Below are 8,900 nucleotides of genomic sequence, written 5' to 3'. Positions count from 1 at the left end.
TCGCATTTCTCCTGAAGGGCATCACTGATCACTACTTTCCACAACATTTTCAATCACTTTGGCAGATTTTTCATATGGAAGTGGTATATATACAGTGGGGCAAAAAAGTATTTAGTCAGCCACCAATTGTGCAAGCTCTCCCACTTAAAAATGGGCCTGTAATTTTCATCATAGGTACACTTCAACTATGACAGACAAAATGAGGGGAAAAAAATCCAGAAAATCACATTGTAGGATTTTTTATGAATTTATTTGCAAATTATGGTGGAAAATAAGTATTTGGTCACCTACAAACAAGCAAGATTTCCATCCACACAGACAGTGTGGTGAAGAAGACTGAACAGCACCTCTTCAACCTCAGGAGGCTGAAGAAATTCAGCTTGGCCCCTAAGACCCACAAACTTTTACAGATGCACCATTGAGAGCATCCTGTCTGGCTGAATCACCGCCTGGTATGGTAACTGCACCATTCACAACTTCAGGGCTCTCCAGAGGGTGGTGCGGTCTGCCCAATGCATCACCGGGGCACAATGCCTGCCCTCCAAGACACTGACAGCACCCAATGTCACAGGTTGGCCAAAAAGATCATCACGTTCATCAACCACCCGAGCCACGGCCTGTTCACACCACTATCATCCAGAAGACGAGGTCAGTACAGCTTCTCTCTCAAGGCCATCAAACTGTTATATAGCCATCACTAGCCGGCCTCCACCCAGTACCCTGCCCTGAACTTGTCACTAGCTGACTACCACCCGGTTGCGCTACCATGCACCTTAGAGACTGCTGTCCTTTGTACATAGACATGGAACACTGGTCACTTTAATAATGTTTACATACTGTTTTACCCACTTCATATGTATATACTGTATTCTAGTCAAGGCCGTCCTATTCAACTAGTCCTGTATATACTGTATTCTAGTCAAGGCCGTCCTATTCAACTAGTCCTGTATATACTGTATTCTAGTCAAGGCCATCCTATTCAACTAGTCCTGTATATACTGTATTCTAGTCAAGTCCATCCTATTCAACTAGTCCTGTATATACTGTATTCTAGTCAAGGCCGTCCTATTCAACTAGTCCTGTATATACTGTATTCTAGTCAAGTCCATCCTATTCAACTAGTCCTGTATATACTGTATTCTAGTCAAGGCCATCCTATTCAACTAGTCCTGTATATACTGTATTCTAGTCAAGGCCATCCTATTCAACTAGTCCTGTATATACTGTATTCTAGTCAAGGCCATCCTATTCAACTAGTCCTGTATATACTGTATTCTAGTCAAGGCCATCCTATTCAACTAGTCCTGTATATACTGTATTCTAGTCAAGGCCATCCTATTCAACTAGTCCTGTATATACTGTATTCTAGTCAAGGCCATCCTATTCAACTAGTCCTGTATATACTGTATTCTAGTCAAGGCCATCCTATTCAACTAGTCCTGTATATACTGTATTCTAGTCAAGGCCATCCTATTCAACTAGTCCTGTATATACTGTATTCTAGTCAAGGCCATCCTATTCAACTAGTCCTGTATATACTGTATTCTAGTCCATCCTATTCAACTAGTCCTGTATATACTGTATTCTAGTCAAGGCCATCCTATTCAACTAGTCCTGTATATACTGTATTCTAGTCAAGGCCATCCTATTCAACTAGTCCTGTATATACTGTATTCTAGTCAAGGCCATCCTATTCAACTAGTCCTGTATATACTGTATTCTAGTCAAGGCCGTCCTATTCAACTAGTCCTATATATACTGTATTCTAGTCAAGGCCATCCTATTCAACTAGTCCTGTATATACTGTATTCTAGTCAAGGCCATCCTATTCAACTAGTCCTGTATATACTGTATTCTAGTCAAGGCCATCCTATTCAACTAGTCCTGTATATACTGTATTCTAGTCAAGGCCATCCTATTCAACTAGTCCTGTATATACTGTATTCTAGTCAAGGCCATCCTATTCAACTAGTCCTGTGTTCTAGTCAAGGCCATCCTATTCAACTAGTCCTGTATATACTATATTCTAGTCAAGTCCATCCTATTCAACTAGTCCTGTATATACTGTATTCTAGTCAAGGCCATCCTATTCAACTAGTCCTGTGTTCTAGTCAAGGCCATCCTATTCAACTAGTCCTGTATATACTGTATTCTAGTCAAGTCCATCCTATTCAACTAGTCCTGTATATACTGTATTCTAGTCAAGGCCATCCTATTCAACTAGTCCTGTATATACTGTATTCTAGTCCATCCTATTCAACTAGTCCTGTATATACTGTATTCTAGTCCATCCTATTCAACTAGTCCTGTATATACTGTATTCTAGTCCATCCTATTCAACTAGTCCTGTATATACTGTATTCTAGTCCATCCTATTCAACTAGTCCTGTATATACTGTATTCTAGTCCATCCTATTCAACTAGTCCTGTATATACTATATTCTAGTGAAGGCCATCCTATTCAACTAGTCCTGTATATACTGTATTCTAGTCAAGGCCATCCTATTCAACTAGTCCTGTATATACTGTATTCTAGTCAAGGCCATCCTATTCAACTAGTCCTGTATATACTGTATTCTAGTGAAGGCCATCCTATTCAACTAGTCCTGTATATACTGTATTCTAGTCAAGGCCATCCTATTCAACTAGTCCTGTATATACTGTATTCTAGTCCATCCTATTCAACTAGTCCTGTATATACTGTATTCTAGTCAAGTCCATCCTATTCAACTAGTCCTGTATATACTGTATTCTAGTCAAGTCCATCCTATTCAACTAGTCCTGTATATACTGTATTATAGTCAAGGCCATCCTATTCAACTAGTCCTGTATATACTGTATTCTAGTCAAGGCCATCCTATTCAACTAGTCCTGTATATACTGTATTCTAGTCAAGGCCGTCCTATTCAACTAGTCCTGTATATACTGTATTCTAGTGAAGGCCATCCTATTCAACTTGTCCTGTATATACTGTATTCTAGTCCATCCTATTCAACTAGTCCTGTATATACTGTATTCTAGTCCATCCTATTCAACTAGTCCTGTATATACTGTATTCTAGTCCATCCTATTCAACTAGTCCTGTATATACTGTATTCTAGTCAAGGCCATCCTATTCAACTAGTCCTGTATATACTGTATTCTAGTCAAGTCCATCCTATTCAACTAGTCCTGTATATACTGTATTCTAGTCAAGTCCATCCTATTCAACTAGTCCTGTATATACTGTATTCTAGTCAAGTCCATCCTATTCAACTAGTCCTGTATATACTGTATTCTAGTCCATCCTATTCAACTAGTCCTGTATATACTGTATTCTAGTGAAGGCCATCCTATTCAACTTGTCCTGTATATACTGTATTCTAGTCCATCCTATTCAACTAGTCCTGTATATACTGTATTCTAGTCAAGGCCATCCTATTCAACTAGTCCTGTATTCTAGTCAAGGCCATCCTATTCAACTAGTCCTGTATATACTGTATTCTAGTCAAGTCCATCCTATTCAACTAGTCCTGTATATACTGTATTCTAGTCAAGGCCATCCTATTCAACTAGTCCTGTATATACTGTATTCTAGTCCATCCTATTCAACTAGTCCTGTATATACTGTATTCTAGTCAAGGCTCATCCTATTCAACTAGTCCTATATATACTGTATTCTAGTCAAGGCCATCCTATTCAACTTGTCCTGTATATACTATATTCTAGTCCATCCTATTCAACTAGTCCTGTATATACTGTATTCTAGTCAAGGCCATCCTATTCAACTAGTCCTGTATTCTAGTCAAGGCCATCCTATTCAACTAGTCCTGTATATACTGTATTCTAGTCCATCCTATTCAACTAGTCCTGTATATACTATATTCTAGTCAAGTCCATCCTATTCAACTAGTCCTGTATATACTGTATTCTAGTGAAGGCCATCCTATTCAACTAGTCCTGTATATACTGTATTCTAGTGAAGGCCATCCTATTCAACTAGTCCTGTATATACTGTATTCTAGTCAAGGCCATCCTATTCAACTAGTCCTATATATATATATATATATATATATATATATATATATATATATATATATATATATATATATATATATATATATATATATATATATATATACTGTGCTGTAAAAAAGTATTTGTCCACTTCCTGATTTCTTATTTTTTTGTCACACTTAAATGTTTCCGATCAAACAAATTGTAATATTAACAAAGATAAACTGCATTTTGTGTTTACTTGAGTTAAGTGATCATTTTATTTACTAAGGGAAAAAAGCTATCCGAACTCTCATGGCCCTATGTGACAAAGTAATTGCCCCCATTAGTTAAATCATGAATTAACTGTGGTTAATCACATTTTTTGGAAAGCTGAGTTAAATTTCACGAGCCACACCCAGGCCTGATTACTGCCGGACCTGTTGAATCAATAAATCACTTAAATAGAACCTGTCTGACAAAGTGAAGTAGGTCAAAAGATCTCAAAAAGCAAGACATCATGTCGCGATCCAAAGAAATTCAGGAACAGATGAGAAACAAAGTCATTGACATCTATCAGTCTGGAAAGGGTTACAAAGCCATTTCTAAAGCTGTGGGACTCCAGCGAACCACGGTGAGAGACATTATTCACACATGGAGAATTTGGAACAGTGGTGTACCTTCCCAGGAGTGGCCAGCCTTCCAAAATTACCCCAAGAGCGCAGCGACGACTCATCCAAGAGGTCACAAAAGGACCCACATCAACATCTAAAGAACTGCAGGCCTCACTTGCCTCAGTTAAGGTCAGTGATCATGACTCAACCATAAGAAAGACACTGGGCAAAAATAGCATCCATGGCAGTGTCATGACTTTGCCCTCTTTGGACACAGCTCTGCACCATCCACCTACCAGCACCATCCCCCTGCCAGCACCATCCCCCTGCCAGCACCACCCCCTTGCCAGCACCACCCCCTTGCCAGCACCACCCCCTTGCCAGCACCACCCCCTTGCCAGCACCACCCCCTTGCCAGCACCACCCCCTTGCCAGCACCACCCCCTTGCCAGCACCACCCCCCCTGCCAGCACCATCCCCCTGCCAGCACCATCCCCCTGCCAGCACCATCCCCCTCTCTCTGTCTCCTACAACTAGGCTGCTGTGGTCAGAGAGGTCGTAAATTCCTGGAGGAGATTATCTTCTCATGGCCACAGTATAGAGAGAGTGAATTTTCATAGAGAGAACAAAGGAATTTCTTACACCTCACAGAACTTGAGGTCCGAACAACATTTATGTTCTGGAGAATGTATAAAAGATCGGTGAAGAATCCAGCTACGAACTGGTCCATTTGGTACAATTTTGTGAAACAATACGACCACATTACCATAACGCTGTTTATACAATAGCCTCAGATATGAGACTTACATCTAATTGTTGTATAAGATGAATGAGTGAGGATGATACTGTTTGTGAAATTGTGTAATGTGATTTTGGACTGTTTAATGAAGGAAACTCCAAATCCCTTTGGAGTTTAACTAAATCAGAGGAAGTCCATCTCTGAATGGCTTAAAAAAACAAAAATGAAGGTTTTGGAGTGGCCCACTCAAAGTCCGGACTTGAATCTGATTGAGATGCTGTGGCGTGACCTTAAATGCGGTTCATGCTAAAAAACCCTCCAATGTGGCTGAATTAAAACAATTCTGCAAAGAAGAGTTGGCCAAAATTCCTCCACAGCGATGTGAAAGACTCATTGCCAGTTATCTCAAATGCTTGATTGCAGTTGTTGCTGCCGAGGGTGGCATAACCAATTATTAGGTTTAGGGGGCAATTGCTTTTTCACATAAGCCATGAAGTTTGGCATAGCTTTTTTCCCTTAATAAATAAAATCATCACTTAAAATGCATTTTATGTTTACTTGGGTTATTTGTGTAATATTTAAAGTTGTTTGATGATCTGAAACATTTAAGTGTGACAAATGTGCAAAAAAATAAGAAATCAGGAAGGGGGCAAATACGTTTTCACAGCACTGTGCGCGCACACACACACACACACACTATTCTATCCTACAGGTAGAATATTTAGTATATCCACATACTGTCTCTACATCCTGTGATGGAAAATGTTATCATGTGAAGAGCAGCCTTGAAAATGTTCATCTTTTCTAAATGTCAAATAATCCTTGGTTCCTGCCAATTATTCCTCCTCCACCAAACTTCACAGTTGGCAATATGTATTACAGCAGGCAGCATTCTCCCCCCTGCCAAACCCAGATTTGTCGTTCGGCGGTGAGCCTTACACCACTCCAGCCGACGCTTGGCATTGCGCATGGTGATTTTAGGCTTGTGTGCAGCTGCTCAGCTATGGAAAGCCATTTCATGAAACTCCAGACGAACAGTTATTGTGCTGACGTTGCGTCCAGAGGCAGTTTGGAACTCGGTAGGGAGGGTTGCAAAAGAGATGATTTTTACAGGCTATGCGCTTTAGTCCTCGGCGGTCAGACTCAGATATTGTGTGGCGTACCAGTTCTCCATGGAGCCAGTGTTAATCCTCGATGCTTCTACGTCACAATAACAGCACTTACAGTTAACCGGGGAAGCTCTAGCAGGGCAGAAATTTGGCATACTGACATGTTGGATCGGTGGCATCCTATGGCGATGCCACGGTGAAAGTCACTGAGGTCTTCAGTAAGGCCATTCTACTGCCAATATTTGTCTATGGAGATTGCATGGCTGTGTGCTCAATTGTATTCACCTGTCAGCAACGGGTGTGGCTGAAATAGCCAAATCCAATAATTTGAAGGGGTGTCCACATACTTATGAATGTACTGTATTTATACTCTGGACTGATATTTATATATTTCTGAATTCCATTCCTTTAGATGTGTAACGTTATTGTTGTGAATTGTTAGATATCACTGCACTGTTGGAACTAGACACACAAGCATTTCACTACACCCTCAATAAGATCTGATAAACATGTGCATGGACCAATACAATCTGACTTGATTTGTTTTCTCAGCTACAGTTTGAGTTATGTCCTGTCTGACAGTGAAAAATGGCAAGATCTTACCATAGCTTGGACTATGGAGTAGCTAGCTAGCGTTTGTGGTAGAAATGTCAACATTGTTATTCAAATGACCTTTTATAGAATATTTTTTAATTAGTAATTTCACACTGTCTGTTGGCCTGAGAGGAGCCTCTGAGGCTTAATGCTGGCAGTTGATTTATGATACCTTGGTGATAAAACCTAAACTACATTCCACTGCATGATTAGTGTCTGTGTGAAATGCTGGTCTGTCTGCCAGAGCCAGGAAAACTCTCCCTCCAGTTTCTCTTCCCCACATCACAAATGGACACTGGACTTCATCTGTTGTGGGAAGGACCCAGTGTCCCATGTTTATACATAAATTATAATACAACAAGCAGTAAATGACCGAGACAGACATTTGGCGCCATGTAAATCTTGCTGTCTGTTACTGTCTGTACCCTTGTATAATTTCACAAATCTGTTACTTATGAGGACTCAGGAGGACTATAAAAAGTAGTATTTGGGCTTTTTGCTCTACACCATCTGGTGACCGTTAACCCTCCATTACTGCAGTAATTATTAATAAAGTTGGATGTTTTTGTAGAAATATAAAAGTCTCTCCTTTTGATTAGAATAACTACCACGACATGTTGAAAAAGTCCATGGAATGCATTATAAGGTAGCTGCATGACAATTTTGTTTAACTGATGTAGCTAGCTAATTATGTTTTGTGGGAAAAAAATGTAACGTTAGGACTGCCGTTTAGACATGAACTAGCTATTGTTGTCACCAGTTCTTGTCTGCTGGCTAACTAAAGGCTGAAGTCATTTGTGTAACAAACCTTCAATAAACAATTACAGTTAGTTACCTTTCTTTGCCTGTTCGTTAGCTACAGAGGCTAGCTGCTGGACTTTGGACAAGCAAGCTAACGTTAGCTAATAGCAGCTGTATTGTTACCAAGCAACCAAGTTGCTGACCCGTTTAGATAGAACCGAGATGTAGCTGAAAATAAATTAGTGATATCAGAAATGCTACAAAAAGGGTAGCACAACGTAACCAAGACTATGGAGATGATTGTGGACTACAGGAAAAGGAGCACCGAGCACGTCCCCATTCTCATCGACGGGCCTGTAGTGGAGCAAGTTGAGAGCTTCAAGTTCCTTGGTGTCCACATCACCAACAAACTAGAATGGTCCAAACACACCAAGACAGTCGTGAAGAGGGCACGACAAAGCCTATTCCCCCTCAGCAAACTAAAAAGATTTGGCATGGGTCCTCAGATCCTCAAAAGGTTCTACAGCTGCAACATCCTGACAGGTTGCATCACTGCCTGGCACGGCAATTGCTCGGCCTCCGACCGTAAGGCATTTCAGAGGGTAGTGCGTACGGCCCAGTACATCACTGGGGCAAAGCTGCCTGCCATCCAGGACCTCTACACCAGGCGGTGTCAGAAAAAGGCCATAAAAATGGTCAAAGACCTCAGCCACCCCAGTCATAGAGTGTTCTCTCTGCTACCGCATGGCAAGCAGTACCGGAGTGCCAAGCCTACGACAAAAAGGCTTTTTAACAGTTTTTACCCAAAAGCCAATAGACTCCTGAACAGGTAATCAAATGGCAACCTGGACTATTTACATTGTGTGCCCCCAACCCCTCTTTTACGCTGCTGCTACTCTCTGTTTATCATATGTGCATAGTCACTTTAACTATACATTCATGTACATACTACCTCAATTGGCCTGACCAACCAGTGCTCCCGCACATTGGCTACCCAGACTATCTGCATTGTGTCCCTCCACCCACCAACCCCTCCTTTACGCTACTGCCACTCTCTGTTCATCATATCTGCATAGTCACTTAACCATATCTACATGAACATACTACCTCAATCAGCCTGACTAACCA

Source organism: Oncorhynchus clarkii, unplaced genomic scaffold (assembly GCF_045791955.1).
Source record: "Oncorhynchus clarkii lewisi isolate Uvic-CL-2024 unplaced genomic scaffold, UVic_Ocla_1.0 unplaced_contig_1454_pilon_pilon, whole genome shotgun sequence".
Lineage (NCBI taxonomy): Eukaryota > Metazoa > Chordata > Actinopteri > Salmoniformes > Salmonidae > Oncorhynchus > Oncorhynchus clarkii.
Note: the sequence above shows the minus strand (reverse complement) of the source record.